Below are 18237 nucleotides of genomic sequence, written 5' to 3' on the forward strand. Positions count from 1 at the left end.
TGTGTGTGTGTGGACTGATGATGTGTATGTGTATGTGTGTGTTTTTGTGTGTGTGTGTGTGTGTGTGTGTGTGTGTGTGTGTGTGTGTGGCTGGTGTCCATCACCAGACCTCTGTGTGAGTGTATGTGTGGTGTCTGATTGTGTGTGCTACCTCGAAGGCTGTGAAGGAGAAACATGGCTGCCTGGGGAGGATGCTGCTCTTAAGCACCACGCTGACGTACAGACGCACTCCTGATGGGACCACTGGGTGAGCCTGTGGAGGAGACACGCCCAAACAGAGAGCAGTGGGTCAACACAGGCCATATGAAAGCAGAGACAGTGGTTCAACACAGGCCATATGAAAACAGAGACAGTGGTTCAACACAGGCCATATGAAAAGCTAGATGATAAACACAGAATCTGTTTCCTTATAAACAACATCAGAGTCTTATTCTCATATCTTACTGTGTGACTATGTCTGTGTGCACCTGATCACAAAAAGCAAGGTGACTGCAATAGGATCATTTAAGCAAATATAATGTCTACATTATATAGCCATGGCCTACTGGTTAGCACTTCGGACTTGCAACCAGTGGGTTGCCGGTTCGAACCCTGACCAGTAGGCACGGCTGAAGTGCCCTTGAGCAAGGCACCTAACCCCTCACTGCTCCCCGAGCGCCGCTGTAGCAGGTAGCTCACTGCGCCGGGATTAGTGTGTGCTTCACCTCACTGTGTGTTCACTGTGTGCTAAGTGTGTTTCACTAATTCACGGATTGGGATAAATGCAGAGACCAAATTTCCCTCACGGGATCAAAAGAGTATATATACTTATATACTTATACAGAGTGCTTTAAATCATTGCTTTAATCATGGCCATTCATCCCCCAATGCACGTATTTGTGTGACTGTGTCTGTCTGTGTGTGTGTGTGTGAGGGGTCCAACGGGGCCAAGTGAGAGTCGTGATTACAGCTGTGCTGGCCTCTGGAGGCTCCTCCATTACAACTGCGCCCAGACGATCAATGTTTATGGAGCCCATAAAACACAACAGGCCTGCAGAGCCAAGAGAGACCCCTCAGTGCTGGGCCTGCTTATCAAAACAGAGGATGAGCAGAGGTGTGTGTGTTTGTGTGCGGATTTTGTATTTTTTTAAAATTATTATTATTTATTAATTTATTTTTGCATGCACATATGTGCGTGAAAGCGTGTTTATCTGTGTAATTCTTGTGGATATGTGTCTGTGCATCTGTGTGTGTGTGTGTGTGTGTGTGTGTTAGTGTGTGTGTGTGTGTGTGTGTTAGGTTAGTGTGTGTGTGTGTGTGTGTGGTTAATGTGTGTTTGGTTATTGAGTTGACCATCTCAGGATGCACTGTGTTTTATTTTATGGCATGTTAATGTTTAATGGTCACGCCTGCTCTACTCAGGATGGCGACTCAAATAAAAGGTGAGCAGTGAAGAAGGCAACAGCACCGAGAAACAGCTATCCAGCGCTCCTCCACGGAATTAAAAAAGAAAACAGACACAAGACACACACACACACACGCACACTCACACTCACACTCACTCAATATGGCTGGATTGCCTGAAGTGCAGAGGACAGTGAGTTAGCAATGAATAATTGATGCGTTTCAGTCTACTAAACTGATGTGGGCAGAAAAGAGGAGGAGTGGGAATGAGAGAGGGGGAGAGAGAAGGGGGGACAGAGAAGGAGAATGAGAGAGGGGGGTGAGAGAAGGGGGGACAGAGAAGGAGAATGGGGGAGGAGGAGAGAGAAGGGGGGACAGAGAAGGAGAATGGAGGAGGAGAGGCCGATCGTGTGTAAACTTTCCCAGTGGACTTGGACTAGACATAGACAGCTACGGGCAAAACACACACACACACACACACACACACACACACAGTTCTATTTTCCACTTTTAATACAAAATGTACTAAACACACAGCCACAATCATACACAGACCTCAACCCATCTCTCTTTACCATTTCAAACAAAAACTCAGACACAGAACAATAATTCAGTATTTAATCCCCCATACCACACACTCACAACACAATCTCCCCATTCCATTCCCCAACACCCAACCAACAGACAGTTGCATTCTCTCTCTCTCTCTCTCTCTCTCTCTCTTTCTCTCTCTCTCTCGCTCTCTCTCTCTTACAGTACACACACACACAATCATACTGATCTGATCACAAATGACACACTCTTCTTTCTCCCACTCTCTCTCCCACACACACACACACAAACTCTCTCTCTCTCTTCCTCTCTCTCTCTCTCTCTCTCACTCTCTCTCTCACACACACACACTATCCTCTCCTCCAACACCCCCACACCCAGAGCTTTTTTATATCAGCTCAAACCCTACCTCCAATCAAATGTCCTCCAGCCAAACCCATCAGCTCATCAAACCCCTCTACTCTCTTCTGGTAAGATCTCTGCCCTGCTGCTCTCTTCCTCCCTCCTCCTCGCTCCTCTCCTCCCTCCTACTCTCCTCCCTCCTCCGCTCCTCCCTCCTTTTCTCATCTCTTCCCCTCTCCTCTATGTTCTTTTAATCTTCCTTTCCCCTCCTCTTCTACTTGCATCTTCCTCAATTCCTTTCCTTTTCCCTCCTCTCCTCTCCTCCTCCTCCTGTCACATCTCTGATCCTCTACTTTCTCCTCCTCCCTCCTCTTCTCCTGTACTATCCATCTCCACTCCTCAGCCTGCTCCCCCTTTACTGCTCTCCTTCTTGTGGGCACCTCTCCTCTCCTCCTCCTCTGTAGAATCATGCACATCACCTCACCTCTCCTCTCCTCCTCCTCTCCTCTCCTCCTGTCCGTTTCTGCAAAATATAAACAATCTGTATGCTCTTCTTCCTCAGGATAAAGTAAACAACCCCCTCTCCTCTCCTCTCCTCTTCCCTCCCCCTCTTCCCCAGGAGAAGCAAACAATGCTCCCAGTCCCTATCTCTTCCTTCATCTCTTCTCCTCTTCCTTCCGTCTTCGGTAGACGCTGCCCAGGGCCTCCAGACCCACTCGGTCCGCAGGGCGCCCAGCTGCTCTCATTAGCAGTGCTGCCACTGATCTCCCTCCCCTGGTACTGATGCTGCGCAGATGACTGAGGAGCTGAGACCCCTGCAGACACAGCAGAACACACACACAGCAGAACACACAGCAGAACACACACACAGCAGAACACACAGCAGAGCACACACACAGCAGAACACACAGCAGAACACACAGCAGAACACACACACAGCAGAACACACAGCAGAGCACACAGCAGAACACACAGCAGAGCACACACACAGCACAACACACAGCAGAGCACACAGCAGAACACACAGCAGAGCACACAGAAGAACACACACACACAGCAGAACACACAGCGGAACACACACACAGCAGAACACACAGTAGAACACACAGCAGAACACACCTCCTGAATCCACATCAGCAGGAGGGAGCAGAGGGAGAGGGAGGGAGGATCTCCGCTGAATCCATCATGTGTAAACAGCACAGGGCACTGGAGAGGACCTGCCACCCATCTGATACTGGGCTGTCATATCCATGCCAGAACGATGTAGACAGTAAAGCACAGATGCTGGAGGTGTGTGTAGGTGTGTAGGTGTGTGTGTGTGTGTGTGTGTGTGTGTGTTTATTCGTGGAAATGAAGGGTAGAGTAAATGTTGGGTGCAAATACTGGGTGAGGAGTGAGTGGAAAGGATGCCCTCCTCCCCCATCCTCTCAGTGGAATCGCTCTTTGAGCTTTATAGAAGAGATGAAAGATACACACACACACACACAGGAACATCAGACATAGCCGTGTGTTTTTTACTTACCTCAATTGTTGCCAACAACAACAAAACATCACAAAATGTTGACTTAAGCTGTTCTACGTACTGTTCTACTTCTGCTGTATATTCTACCTGAGAATAGAGACATCACCTCATAAACCAGGGAGTCTCCCTTCATTTTATTAGCTTCAGATCAAAAGCCTTCACTGAAGCAAAAAGCTTACTAAACAATTATATTATATTAGGTATTAAACCAGCTTTCACACCAGACTGCTGGCATATTGCAGGGGGAAGTGTAGCGTGCCGTAGCGTAGCTTAGCATGGATTATTTATGGTCTTTTTCATGCTCTGCTCAGTGTCCTTTGATGGATTCTGCCCAAGGCGATCACCCCGGCTCAATACCAACAGACTCAGGTGCCCCTCAACTCCCCTGTCTCTACTGGCATCACACACACACACACACACACACACACACACTGTATGGCTAGCCTTTTCTGCTACGAACGTACCAGAAGAGGTTTGAATGATGTGTGGTGTGTTTGTGTGTGTGTGTGTGTGTGTGTGTGTGTGTGTGGTGCAGGAGTGTACAAGGGAAGTATGTAGGTTTGTGGTTTTCATTAGTATTGCGTGTAAGTGTAATGTGTGCAGTGTGTGTATACAGTATGTGGTGTGTTTTTGTGTTTTTGTGTGTGTATGTGTGTGTGTGTGTGTGTGCGTGTGTTCTGAGAGCAGGGGGAAGATATTTTCAGTGAGGGGGACCAAATTTCGAGCAAAAACCCAGATAGGCCTAGTGAAATCAGGCTTCCAGATCACTTCTGACCCACTGTGTCGACCATCATAATGTTTTACACTTGCCGGGTTCCCACGGTCATGGAAAACCTGGAAAAGTCATGTAATTGTAAAATCCCAATTTTCCAGGCCTGGAAAAATCTGGGATTTCAGTAAATTCATTGAAAGTTTTGGAAAAGTGATGACATTTTTCATACCAGGGACGTAGGTAGGAGACGGCATATATGTCATTCAATAACTTTCTTCATGAAAATGGAAAAGTGCGGGAAAAAACAGAGAAAGCCGTAATCATAATTGATTAATTTTACATAATTTCAAGCCCATAACATTTTTTGTCACATTCAGCAATCATCTCCTCGCGACCGCTAGCTGCCCATTCCGTGAGTACACTGTAAAAAAAAAAAAATGGTCTCTCTAGGCAGCCCAGAAAACTGGAAACAAATAATGTGGGGGCAGCGTGTCCCCCCAAAAAAAAACCAAACCTTGGGAATACTGAAGGTAGGAGTGAGCTAGCCTACCTCTCTGGTGTGTTTCATTTGGTTCATGGTTATAATATAATGCTAATAAATTTAAATATAAACCTAAACACAAAGAAACGCAACTTCCTGCAAAGTTTCTCACTGCACCTTTAAATATGTGACTGAGAGAGGGAGTGCGATGATCTCAGTTAAGTGAAGAAACTTGGTTACAGAGGATTGCCAGGAAACTTGATTACAGAAGATTGCCAGGAAAACACTGGCTTGACGTGCACAATAATCCACTCTTGAGCCATCACTTACTGTATGTGAAAGTTGTAAAATACCATGGAATTACAAAATACCAATTGCAAAAAGCAGATGTGCAGAGAAATACGCCCTGTCTTCTTTCTCCGCCCTTCCTCTCCTGTAGCATTTCATCAGTGCTCTTACTAAGTTGAACTAAGGTAGGCTAGTGCTTAACTGCTAGCTACTACAACCTTATGTTAACTAGAATACATTCTAAGGGCACATCATTTGCCTGTCATCTGACTCATGTGATCATGCAATCAATACTCAAACCAAACCAACTGCACGCTAGACTAAGCTATTTGAGTCAGTTTTTGCCCCTTTACTCACCCCCTGTCACGTCTATACTTGCCCAACTGGCATCATCATGCCCCTCCCCCCTCTCTCTTTAGGCTGCTCTGATCACATGATCACATGTAACCATGGCAATATAGCCACACAAAGGCACACAAAGGCATAAGCATTTGCTACTTTGACCACAATATCTGAACTTATTTTCTATACCAATGGACAGGCTTATGCTCATATGATAGTAACGGTTGTTATTTGTTCAACCCTCAATAGCATAGGATGGCACACGAAAGTAAGAAGATCTGTCTTAATAGACATTAGATTATTATTAGACCCCATGTGTTGAATTTGCATGAATTTGTACATAGAATTTGTACTTTCTTACTTATAGGCCATGAAAAGTCATAGAAATTTCATTCAAGGTTTTTAAATTTTGTCAGTAAAAATGGGTGGGAGCTTTGAACTTGCTAGAATATTAAGATAATAAGATTTATTGTTTTCAAAATATGTTTTGGTCAAAACTGGAGGATGGGCAGAATGCCAGATCTGCCCTCAGACCAGCTTCTTGCTATGTGGGAGGTCTCCGCTTTTACGCTTATGCAGTGGTACTTTTAGGGCTATATTTTAACGGTCTGAAACGGAAGTGTCTTTGCGCAAAACGCAAGTCACTTTGTGGGCGGATCTTGGGCGCTGATGCTATTTTACCGGTGGGATATTTGACTGTTGCGCCAGGCGCAAATCTAAAATGGGGTGGTCTGAAGTAGCTACATTAATCATGGGTGTGGTTTGGGCGTAACGTGCAATAAACCAATCAGGGCGTCATCTCACATTCCCTTTAACAACAGGCACGCTTGTTCCATAGCTGATTGCTATTATGGTGGCGTATTTGCCAGGAGCAGCCAGGAGCGTTCACAGTGCTATAATTTTACTGTTCAGTTAGGAACTGTCAGCTATTGATTTTTCCTCTTGACAAAATGTAATACAGAATTGTCACAAAGACATACTTTCCGATGTTTTGGGATCACTCTCACTGAATCACGAGATTATGAATGCATGGTGATATTTTTGCTATGTACAATGTAATCTAACATTACCTCTCTATAGACAATGCATATCTTCTGTCAGTTAATCTCTTCTCTCCCGTGCTGCCTCTGGGGCATTTGGGTTAAATGGCATCGGCATGCAATTCAACATCACGTCTCCTTAAGTCATCTAATATTTCCTAATTTATGTCATCAACACATCCGTGATTCGTGAAAATGTGTACGCTAGATTTCACATCTTAATGGACACCACACTGATTTCCCTCGAGTGGTAATATTTTTCTTTGAAATTATGTATGGTTTACCGAAATGGGAACTATGTTGTATAGATGAGTGGAGCAAAGTGTGCGTTGCGCAGCACAGGCGGCCTGTGAGAAACAGTTTCCAAGTTGACCTAACTTTCAACTCTGCACAGTATATCCCATTAACTGCATGACAGTAGGCTATTTACAATATTTTCTGTTAAGTAGAGTTTGTAAACACTTTATCATCAACTTCATGCACGCACAACATTCGTTTGAGCAGGAGAGAGAATGAATGGGTGCAGCAACTACAGAAATTGTAGCCATACTTGCTGCTTTCTTGTACTATTTGCTGGTTAACAGCTCATAAAAGCTGATTTAAGCTAATTCACTAACTCAAGACTTTAAGGCCATCATGGATATAAAACGTTTTTTGAAAATAACGAAAGGATGGAGGGAACATAAAGCTTGGAGTTATTTCAGATGGGCTACAACAAGGTAGGCAAAATTCTGGTGCTTAAAACCTTAGCGCAGCTGGAATAATGCTTAGGCTGATGTTAAAGCGCACGCGATGTTTAAAGCCATACATAACGGTAAATTGGAACAAAACTAAAGGTAACTTTGGCCTTTATAGGGCTGTATAAAGTTGTCCAAATTAATAGGTCATAATTAGGAGTTGTTGTTGTAAATATATTGCATGTAGATGTTGTAGGCTACTAATTTTTTAGGTCACCAATGCACGAACAAAACCGGGAAATGGACAAATATTATCACGGGGGTGTCTGTAGATTGGTGTGCAACACATTCATTCACGCAGGCCCTCAAAATAGCATCTGCATTTGCGCCACAGACTTTAGACCAGGGAGTTCCTGGTCTAGCGGAATTGTTTTCTGAAACTGCAAAATATCAACAGTGAACGTTTGCGCCGGAACACGCCCCGTCTTTTCGCTGAACCGCCCCGGTGGGCGCAATCGAATTCCCTAATTTACAGGCACGTACCTGTGGAGGGAAAATTCCAATATGCGCTGACTGCAAAATAGGAAAGACAAAAGCGCGAGTATACAAAGTCAATTGCGCTGGGACGCACGATAGAGCCCTTATTGTTTTTGAGTTATTTCACACTGCTTGGGCCAATGGTTGAATACTCTAAAAGCTACATTGGATTGATATTTTATGCAGCTATGAATGAACAAGAGTTTAGACAGATCATCATATTCTTATGATCCAAACGCACATGATCACTGTCTGGTATAAAGCTGTCAATCAAATGACCAAATCAACATGCACTCTCCACTATGTTTGTTATTGATGTAATGTTAGGGAATACAAGGGAACACTTGGAATGGCTTTACAAGTTACCAGAACACACTGTAAAAGGTCAGAGAAATTAACAGACAATAATAACAATAACAATGATTTGCAATTTATTTTGCCCTTCAATATTAGTATGAACCAACATTTCAACAATATCTAAATGCATTGAATTAATTAGAATATATAAAAACATATTTAATATGTCAAATATTGAAACAAACATAACATCTAGGCTACATCCCTTCAGGCAAATGCAAAACTATCTCTTTGATTTAGGCAAAATCATTTCCCATTTAAAAAATAGGCTTGTATCGAGTTGATAAGCAGTAGGCTAGCTGAGTTGGATATTAAATAACAGTGTTGTATAAAGTACTAGAAAGCAATACTTGAGTAAAAGTACAAGTATCATACTAGAAAAAGACTTTGGTAGAAGTGAAAGTTACCTTTTAGAATATTACTTAAGTAAAAGTCTTAAAGTATCTGATATATACTGTACTTAAGTATCAAAAGTAATTTTCTGATATTTAATGTACTTAAGTATTTGAAGTAAAAGTAAAAAGTAAAAAACAAGCGGTTTTATTTTGAACTTTTATTGTGAACTTTATTTTGGCTTTCTTATAGTAAAGCATAAAGCATATTCAGGGTTCCCATATCTTCTATGAAAGAAAAAAACAGAAACAGAAATTTCACTTTTGTATGAACTTCAGGTAAAAATGAAAAATATTTCTTTCTTTAAAAAAAAAAAGACTTGTTGGTAGGGAGAACATTTTGGTCATGTGGTATGAGCATTTCTAGGGCTTACTCCCCAGGTCACCATCTCACTCTCTCACACACACACACCTATGTCCAGCTACTAATATGCCAGTCATTAGTTAAAACTGAAAAGGTGTTCATCTTCAAAAGAAGCTGGTTTTCAAAGTTGCCAGAATTCAGTGCCCGGGAGTTTCAGGCCCAAGACCGGCCCACGTTTTCCATAGTGGTGGAAATTGGATAAATGAAGCAACATTTCAGCTCTTACTATCCTGTAGTGTTTATTAGTACCACGGTTCAACAAATGTGTAAAGGTTATATAATAATTCACTTCAACAAAGAAGTTAACAAAAAATATTCCACTATTCCACAAGTTAACAAAAACAGAAAGAAAGAAAGAAAGCCTTTGAAATGTAGCCTATCCCACGCTTCCACAAAGAGGCATATTGAACTAATGTTTAGGCTACATGTTTTTTGCATGGGTAGGCTATATTGTTGTTTGGTGATTCAGCCTACTCCTTTACTACACCCTATTCTGAGCAAACAAGGCATATAGGTTTATCATGTAGGGTAATTGCTCTTTCTTACATTACATAACTTTAATTTATCCTCTCTACTTGTCCCTGTAGTCATGGCCTCCTCATCACTAATTTCGGGCTCATCATTTTCAGTGGTCGACTGGTTGATCTGCTGCTCAGTCTCTCCTGGCCTCTTTCTACCATCCATCCTTCCTGACGTTTGTGTCTACTGTAGGGCCGGCTTGGCTATCCGTACCTGAGAAAACTTTTTGGAAAAGATGGGCTATATGGACCCAACCAACTCTTTTTGGGAAGGGAGAACTCCCTCACGTAGGCTACAACCCATGCAGAAGCATTGCATTTGTGTCATGCACAGAATGCGGAACGTGTCCTACTTTAAGAAAAGATAGACTAACGTGACAAATGTCAATATTTTTTTCCTCGACCGGCCCAAAAGTGAAGCGGCCCACCGGGAATTCTCCCGATTACCCACCCCGGGCCTGATTCAGCCTTGCTCTTCTTGGACTGAAGACAAGTCGCGATGCTAAATAGGCTTTCACAGGCCGCTGAGGCAGTTAGCGGAGTGTTCAGCTTCACAGAAAGCTGCCAATGTACAGAAACATTTCTTGCAAATACGGCCACGGGTGTATGACGTTCTCTTCACCACTACCCTGTTCACCGAGTTTACCACTATCGTCGGGGTGGTCGTCTATGATAATGGGAGGTCCTACAGTAGGTCCTCGTGCTTCCATGGCAGTTTCAGTTGTGCATCCTCCTCCTTTAGCAACAAACAAGCGCTGAAATAGAGCGCGCAGCGTGTGGAGCGTGCGTAATGCAATTTAGGCCAAGGCCGTAGTCATTATGTCAACTTTGGGGGGGACCAAATCTGTGGTGGGGTCTGAGGGCCATGCAAAAAATATTATTAAAAATCACAAACAAGTTGTTACGACGTTTTTTCCAACTTGTGTGCCGTCGCCACATTTGATTCCTACGTTTTGCCTGCATGGATGCGCGATCGAGTGCGCATCTAAATAATATGCAAGATGCAACAACCATTTCTAAGAGGCCTATAAACAGGGTAATTCCTGGCATTAGTACTAGCATATGAATGCATTATTTATGTTGTAAGACATGTGAAAGAAATGAATGACACAGGCTTGCACAAATTCATCATTTAAAATAAAACTTTTCACTTTCGCTATCATTGCAAGAATAGGTTACAATATGGAAAATGTTCCCTTTGAGTCTGATCGGCTCCAAAAATGTATGGGATTTCCTTAGCCTGTGCTACACCTTTCCAACAAGTTTTGTGAGAATTGTGTTGCCAGCCCTACCTCACCGCAGTAGGGTCAGAGAGGGTTAAAGCGGGGCTTATTTATGCAAGGTTATTTATGTTTGATTACATTTCAGAGGGTGGTGGTTGTTGGTTTCCTGTTTCCAGAGTTTTTTTTCTTTATTAATTTTTCTATGTCCATATATTGGGGGGGGGACATTTTGGTCATATTTGAATATGGGGGGGGACACGTCCCCCTCAATGTCTATGGTGACTACGGCCCTGATAGGAGCAGTGATTCGCCAAACCTCCCTTATTGCAGTCACACACATTTCTTCTAATTTTATGTTTTAGTAACGAGTAACGAAGATGCTTAGTGGAAATATAACGGAGTAAAAGTATACATTTTATCTAGGAAATGTAGTGGAGTAAAAGTGAAAGTTGACATAAATTTAAATAGCGAAGTAAAGTACAGATACGTGAAATAGTGAAGTGAAGTATTTGTACTCCGTTACATTACAACACTGTTAAATAGCTATTTAATAGGAGAATAGCTAATGTCGGGATGAGCAGGAGACAGTCTACAGAAGTAGCCTGGTTTAGTCTATAGTGGTTGTTAGTAGACAATCTGATCAAACATTTCAGATATCCAACTGTTACTAGCACAGTGAGAGTGAGATTGTGCAGTAAGAGTGAGAGTGAGATTGTGCAGTGTAGATGGCTGTGGTAGTGTTGTTTTAGTGATGTTTTATTTAGCTGCTTATAGGCTATTATTTAGCTTGTAAGGCTTTTTTTCCCGTTATCAAAAGTGAGAGGGACGATTGCAGTCTTTTCAAAACTGAGGGTGTCATACAGTATCTCCTATCCCCCATGCCGCCGACGTGCCTGTCTGAGTGTGTGTGTGTGTGTGTGTGTGTGTGTGTGTGTCTGTGTGTGTGTGTGGTCAAGGAGGGTAAGGATTATCTCCCACTGGGGTCAAGGACAGAAACAGGAGAAGGGAAAGAAGGGGGGGAGAAGAAGAGGAGGAGGAGGAAAAAGGGGGGAGGAGAAGAGGAGGGGAGGAGGCCAGGGTCCAACAGGAGGAAGAAAGCTGCCTGCTGTACCTGCAGGACTAGGGTGGGGGTGGATGGGTGTTGTTAATTGGCTGGGAGGATGCCTTTGAGAAAGCATCATGTGACTTGTTTTGACCAATCAGAACTGCAGATGGAATTGTCAAGGTCTTAAGGCGTCAGCTGGTAAGACCTAAGAAAGGAAGTCACGAGTGAGGTGGGGTGTGTGTGTGTGTGTGTGTGTGTGTGTGTGTGTGTGTGTGTGTGTGTTTGTGTGTGTGTGTGTGTGGGGCTGATGGTGGATATGCCTGGCTGTGCAAACAGAAGGCTCCAACAGAGAGAAGATGATACGGAAGGCTCTCTAGCCAATAGGGTTGGATGGCTAAGAGTATGGGGAAGAGGCAACTGACTGAGTCAATAGCCATCGCCATTATGGCTATGAGAGGGCATGACAAGGTGGCTAGCAAGCCAATAATGACACATTAGAAATAAAAGGAAAAAACTGACACACAGATCTCTCACAACACCAGTAACAGATATGGTGGGAGTCTGATGGGGCATGGAAAACCAATGCAGGACTGACTGTAACATTGATGCTTGCGGGTGGAGAAGTGAACAGCTCTGAGTCCAGGTGGCTAGCTGACAGTGATATGTGTTGGAGAGAAGCTTACCTGTGCTAGCTCCAGGAGGCTAGCTGACAGTGATATGTGTTGGAGAGAAGCTTACCTGTGCTAGCTCCAGGTGGCTAGCTGACAGTGATATGTGTTGGAGAGAAGCTTACCTGTGCTAGCTCCAGGTGGCTAGCTAACGCAGTGCTGTGACAGTGACACATGCTGGAGGGAATTGTACCTGAACCAGTTCCAGGTGACAGTGATGTGTGCTGGAGGGAATTGTACCTGAATCAGTTCCAGGTGACAGTGATGTGTGATGGAGGGAAGCGTACCTGTACCAGCTCCAGGTGGTAGTGCTGGAAAGGCCGGAGGTGAGCCACAGGAAGCCGGTAGTATGCCAGCAGCTCCCTGCTCCCGCTGTCTGCAACCTTCAGCACCAGCACTGCAGACACACCAATCACAGAGGACAGAATGTCAGAATTTCCATCAGAGTTCTCCATCAGAGTTTTATATCAGAGTTCTATATCAGAGTTCTACATCAGAGTCCTACACAAGAGTTCTACATAAAAGTTCTTCTTTAGAGTTCTACAGCAGAGTTCTACATACATATTAGTCAGAGACACTTTCTAAATTTACCAGTATATACAAATGCATTCTATCATGGGACAAGTGAACCCATTACAGGAGAAATCCAGCACTTTTTCCACATAGATCTCTGTTTCTCGAGGTCACGAGTACTGTCGGTACAAAAAAAACAAAAACAATCGGGTTTTTTTCGGTAGCTGCCTGGCTACTTTAGTTGCTGGCAGATATGAATATTTCCTGTTTACAAACGAAAGTTCCAATAATAGAGACACTGTGGCTCCATTACACAGATACAGACTTGTCTTCAGGTTTCTTGACGCCAACATGGCAAAGTGCCATCCTCCAGATGTCGGATGCTAAACTTAGCAGTATGTTTTGATGAGAAAAGAGAGTACGAGTGGTGAAAAACTGGGAGAGTGTCAGTTGAGGGAGCAGTTCCCCTAGCAGTGCAACACACTTCACTTCAATTCTCTCTCTCTCTCTCTCTCTCTCTCTCTCTCTCTCTTTCCTTCATCACTCCATTCTCTCATTTTCTCTTTCTCTAGCTCTCCCTCTCTCTCTCTCTCCCTTTAACACTCCCACTCTCCCCCTCTCCACTCTTGAGCGCCTCTCAGAGGTGTTTCTGCTGTCTGGAGCTGTGAACTGAGGACAAACTCCACCGTTTTCCTCCAGGGATCTTCTGATAGCAGGAGGATGAGCGGGCAGTGTCAGACAGACTGACCCCTAAAAGAGATCGCCAAGACTGACCCTTAAAAGAGATCACCAAGACTGACCCCTAAAAGAGATCACCAAGACCGACCCCTAAAAGAGATCACCAAGCCTGACCCCTAAAAGAGATCACCAAGCCTGACCCCTAAAAGAGATCACCAAGAGCAGCCCAGCCCAAGGCACAAGCACAGGGTAACACTCCCCTGGCATGGCAACAGCAGCAGCAGCCAACACCTCAGTGTGTGTGTGTGTGTGTATTCGGAGAGGAAGCCTCCGTGCCAGTCACTATAATTCTCTACTGGGAAAAGGACCAAGGACTTGTTGAGGCATTTCTGAGTGTGTGTGAGTGTGCGTGTGTAGGTAGAGGGGAAATCCTTAGTGCCATCCCCTGTAAATCTCTCCTGAGTAGAGCACCCCAGGGTGATAGACACCCCCCCCCTTCTACCCACACTCAAACAGGGCCAACAGACTTGGCTTGAACCAGCCTCGGCTCTCCCAGACAGGTCTTTGGCTCTGAAAGCATCTTGGCCTTCCAATTCTCTTGCTCGTCACTCAGTTTCCAACACGGACGCCTCTTTGTCTCTTCGTCAGCGTGGTGTTGCCGATCGGCTGCCTATTTCCACCCGCCTCGGCTACAGCTATTTTTATGCGCCCGCAAACAACTTCACGCCGGCCCCTTGCGTCCACCTGCGTCCAATCACATGCCTCCGCAGTGCCAGAGAGGCGGAGGAGGAGAAAAATGGAAAAGCTGCGCAAAAAAATGGGAGGCCGCTGCGACACAACGAATATTGGAGTCGCCACGACGACAACGCTCCCTCTGTTCCTGGTCGATGGCATCAGTATTCCCGACGCGTCCGTGGCAACCGCTCCCTCCTCTCCTCCACTGTGTGCGAGAGTCATTAAGTCCTCGGCGTAATTATTCTGTCACTTAACGGGCGGAGAGCGTGCGGCTGGAATAATCAGACCCACGCTCAGCAATTATCATCGACAGAGAGCCCTTTCACTTCGCCGTCAGATCAAGGCCAAGCAATCACACACACACACACACACACACACACACACACACACACACACGCACACACTCTCTCTCACACACACACACAGATTTGTTCCTCAATCCCTCTCTGTTCTCTGCTGCAAAGGAGAGAGAGAGAGAGAGAGAGAGAGAGAGAGAGAGAGAAAGAGACAGGATGAGCACACAGGAGGAAGAGAGAGGAAGAGAGAGAGAGAGAGTATAAGACAAATGGAAGGAAAGAGAGAGAGAGAGAGAGAGAGAGAGAAAGGATGACAGAGATAGTGAGAGATATAACTAAGAGAAACAGAACTGTGAGAGCGAGACAGAGAGAGTGATAGAGACAGAAGAGCGTATTGAGCTGTTAGGGGCAGTCATGTGCAACAGATGCTCACAAGACCAGATACAGCAGATTTATTTCTCCTCCTTGATTTGATGTTCTTTTCCCCACTGTCAAAGGCAGACACACACACACACACACACACACACACACACACACACACACACGCTGTATGCATATGGATGAGAAAGGGCATTTTGTCCTTGTGAGGGGATTTTAGATGTGAGAAAAGGGGGTGAACTAGAACAGCCTTATATAAACTTTAAATTCCAACATCTTGACCATGCAATGCGTTCCCTTCCCGCCCAAAGAGAACACTGAGCGGAATACTGAGTGGTGATGGGATTCAGAGAGAGATCCACAGTGCTGCTGTTTGAAAATCTCCTCCCCACATCACTGACCGTCACAGGCTCAGCAGGACGGCTCTCACTGGTGATTACTTTCTCTGCTACAGCACAAACCACACACATGCACGCGCACACACACACACACACAGACACAAACCCACCCACACATACATGCACGCACACACACACACAGGGATGGCCAGTATTTCTAATACATGTATTTAAAATATGTATTTAAAATACAAAATACTATTTTGTAATTTGTATTTTATTTATGAGATGATGAAAATGCCTTCATATTTTGTATCAAAATACTTCAGTGTGGTGTATTTTTGTATTTTCAAAATACTGTAAAATACTTTCTGTGAAACACTGTGATGACATCTATCTAACTATCTATAAAGCACAAAATCTCTGACCCTCGCATGGTCAAGCCCCTCTGCTTAAAGGCATCAACTGAGGAGACAGGACTAGCTAAGGTTACACACACTCCTTTGCTCACACAAGGACAGCACAAGGACTTCTCAAAGGACTTTGAGTTTGCTATTTTCCTTTCTTTTTTATGTTTTACAGTTTTTTTCAAGACTTTAAATTTGTCTATGTTCTCTGACCTGTGGAATATTTCAGTGATATGGTAACTTGACAAGATACCTCAAACAAGGACATTTCCAATATTGCACATTTTAAATAAGAAATGATTGATAATGTCATAATAATTGGCTTCTAATGGGCTTAACTGATTGGATGGTATTAATGTGAACTGAACGCGGACCCTGGCAGAGGTTTATATTGGGATGTCTAACATGAGGGGTCAGCATATCTAATCTGTTGACTGATTATGGAAGGAGTCTCTTGCTTTCAGATGTTTTTCCAGGTAGTGTACAAGCGAAGGGATAGACGAAAAAGGCTTTTAGAAAGATGTATTTTGTAGTATTTTGAAAATACAAAAATACAGTATTTTATTTTGATACATTTTTTGGCTGCTGTATTTTGTAGCTTATTTTGATACATTTTTAATGTGGGTATTTGGTATTTTATTTTGAAATACATTTTGATGCATTTGTGCCCATCCCTGCACACACACAGACACAGACACAGACACACACTGGATCTGCATAATGCAGAATAGCACAGGTTGCTCAAATGAAAAAAAAGGGCTTTTTCTGCACTAGCATCTGTCTTTTCTATGGTGCAGAAATGAAGCATAACAAGGACAACACTCCCTCCCATGGAATTGAAAGCTCTAACCTGGCTCTGCCCTCCAGTTGCTCCCTGCTGAGGTTTTCGCTTGAGTCAATTTGGGTCCAGTTACACCAGGCACGCAAAGCCCCATAACTAATGTTTTCAGACGTGTTTTGCTCTCAGAGTTGTTTGTGCCCGATAAGTCACGTTGACTACTGGACCAGTGCCACCTGTGGCCACGGCACTACGTTACCAAACACTGACCCTGGACTGTACCTGACCATTTCTTTGAAAGGCTTTAACACTTCCCGAAGGTGGTAGTGTTTCTTCCGTCTCTGCCAACAGAGTTTGCAAAGTCCGTGAGCACTGTCTGCATGTGCAGCCACTAAGCAGAGATTTGATGATGCAAAGAAGCGCAGTAATAAGGATCAAATATGGTTTCCTGTCTTTTAAATTGAAGGGAGATCGCGAGCGACCCTATTACCCTACGTAACTCTCTGCACTGAGCGTGAGGCCTAAAAAGCGTTCCCCAGTGGTCTGACCCTGCGTGGCTCACCATCTCCACGGGCCTGCTCATCCTGGAGCTCGACTGCCAGCGTCTCCTCCCAGGAGGGGCTGTGAGTGGGCTGCAGAGTGCCGCCGGTCACCCCTCTGCTCCAACGCCCACAGGCCTCCGACGATCCGGTTGCCCTGTAGAGAAAATGCACGCAAATGCACGCGCACACGCACGCACGCACGCACGCACGCACGCACGCACACGCACACACACACACACACACACACACACACACACACACACACACACACACACACACACACACACACTGCTGCAGATATATTTGGCAAAGCAGAAGCAGGCATTCTACATGGATTTTATTGCATCACACATAATATATTGCCACCACATTTTTATCTGGGTTGTAAAGCATTTCATAATGTTGTTAATCTTTGCCAAAACAGAAAGTCATGATGAAAGGTTGGAATGTCTTAAATTGGGAATTAGCTGATAGCAAATGAAAAGATAAAAACTGCATACAGGTTCTCTTACAAGATTAGGCAAGAAACATAATCTTTAAACAAACAATGCAATATAGTAAGAAGATTCAAGGAAACCTGGTTGCAAAGTCCTGACATTTACCCAGTGCCAAAACCTTTTCTCTTACGAAACAGCCAATTCAGTATTCCAGCACTGCACTGCTGTAATAATCAGTGAAAGCCTGGCTAACCTACCTAATGAAACGTGCACATACACTCCAAAACACACACACAAACATACAGCCACACACACACACGCTTACTTTCTCCTTCCTGGAGACCCTAATTCTTCCTGGGACCCTAATCCTTGCCTGAGCAGAGAGCAAGACACATTCCACGTGCCCCTCTGCTCACACCTGACAGACCTCGTGAGGGGAGCTGGCCTTAATCTCAGTGTGCCCCTAACACTAACAGCCCCACCTTCTCTTCCAGTTCAAACCAATACTCCCCACCCCAATACCCCCATCTTCTAGTTCAAACTAGGGCTGTCAAAATAACTGATTCATTTCGATTAATTAATTTGAGAAAAAATAACTGATTAAAAAAATGAGTGCAGATTAATCGATTCCATATGACCTTTGACCCCGAGCCGTTCTAGTCAGTAAAAATTAGACTGTAAAATGAAGGAGA

General features: G+C 44.2%; 1 protein-coding gene across 1 annotated transcript in view; it reads right to left on the reverse strand.

Annotated features, from left to right (window-relative positions):
* Window positions 1–17939, reverse strand: part of ccdc33 (coiled-coil domain containing 33) — a 76296-nt gene extending 58357 nt beyond the window's left edge. The window contains exons 1-4 of the mRNA XM_042110241.1: window positions 17871–17939; window positions 17129–17262; window positions 12731–12840; window positions 152–253 (exon numbers count right to left, since the gene is read on the reverse strand). The gene's annotated coding sequence lies outside the window, so the exon portion shown is untranslated. The remainder of the gene's footprint in view (window positions 1–151; window positions 254–12730; window positions 12841–17128; window positions 17263–17870) is intronic.
* Between the last annotated feature and the right edge of the window lie 298 nt (window positions 17940–18237).

Source organism: Alosa sapidissima, chromosome 11, assembly GCF_018492685.1.
Source record: "Alosa sapidissima isolate fAloSap1 chromosome 11, fAloSap1.pri, whole genome shotgun sequence".
NCBI lineage: Eukaryota > Metazoa > Chordata > Actinopteri > Clupeiformes > Clupeidae > Alosa > Alosa sapidissima.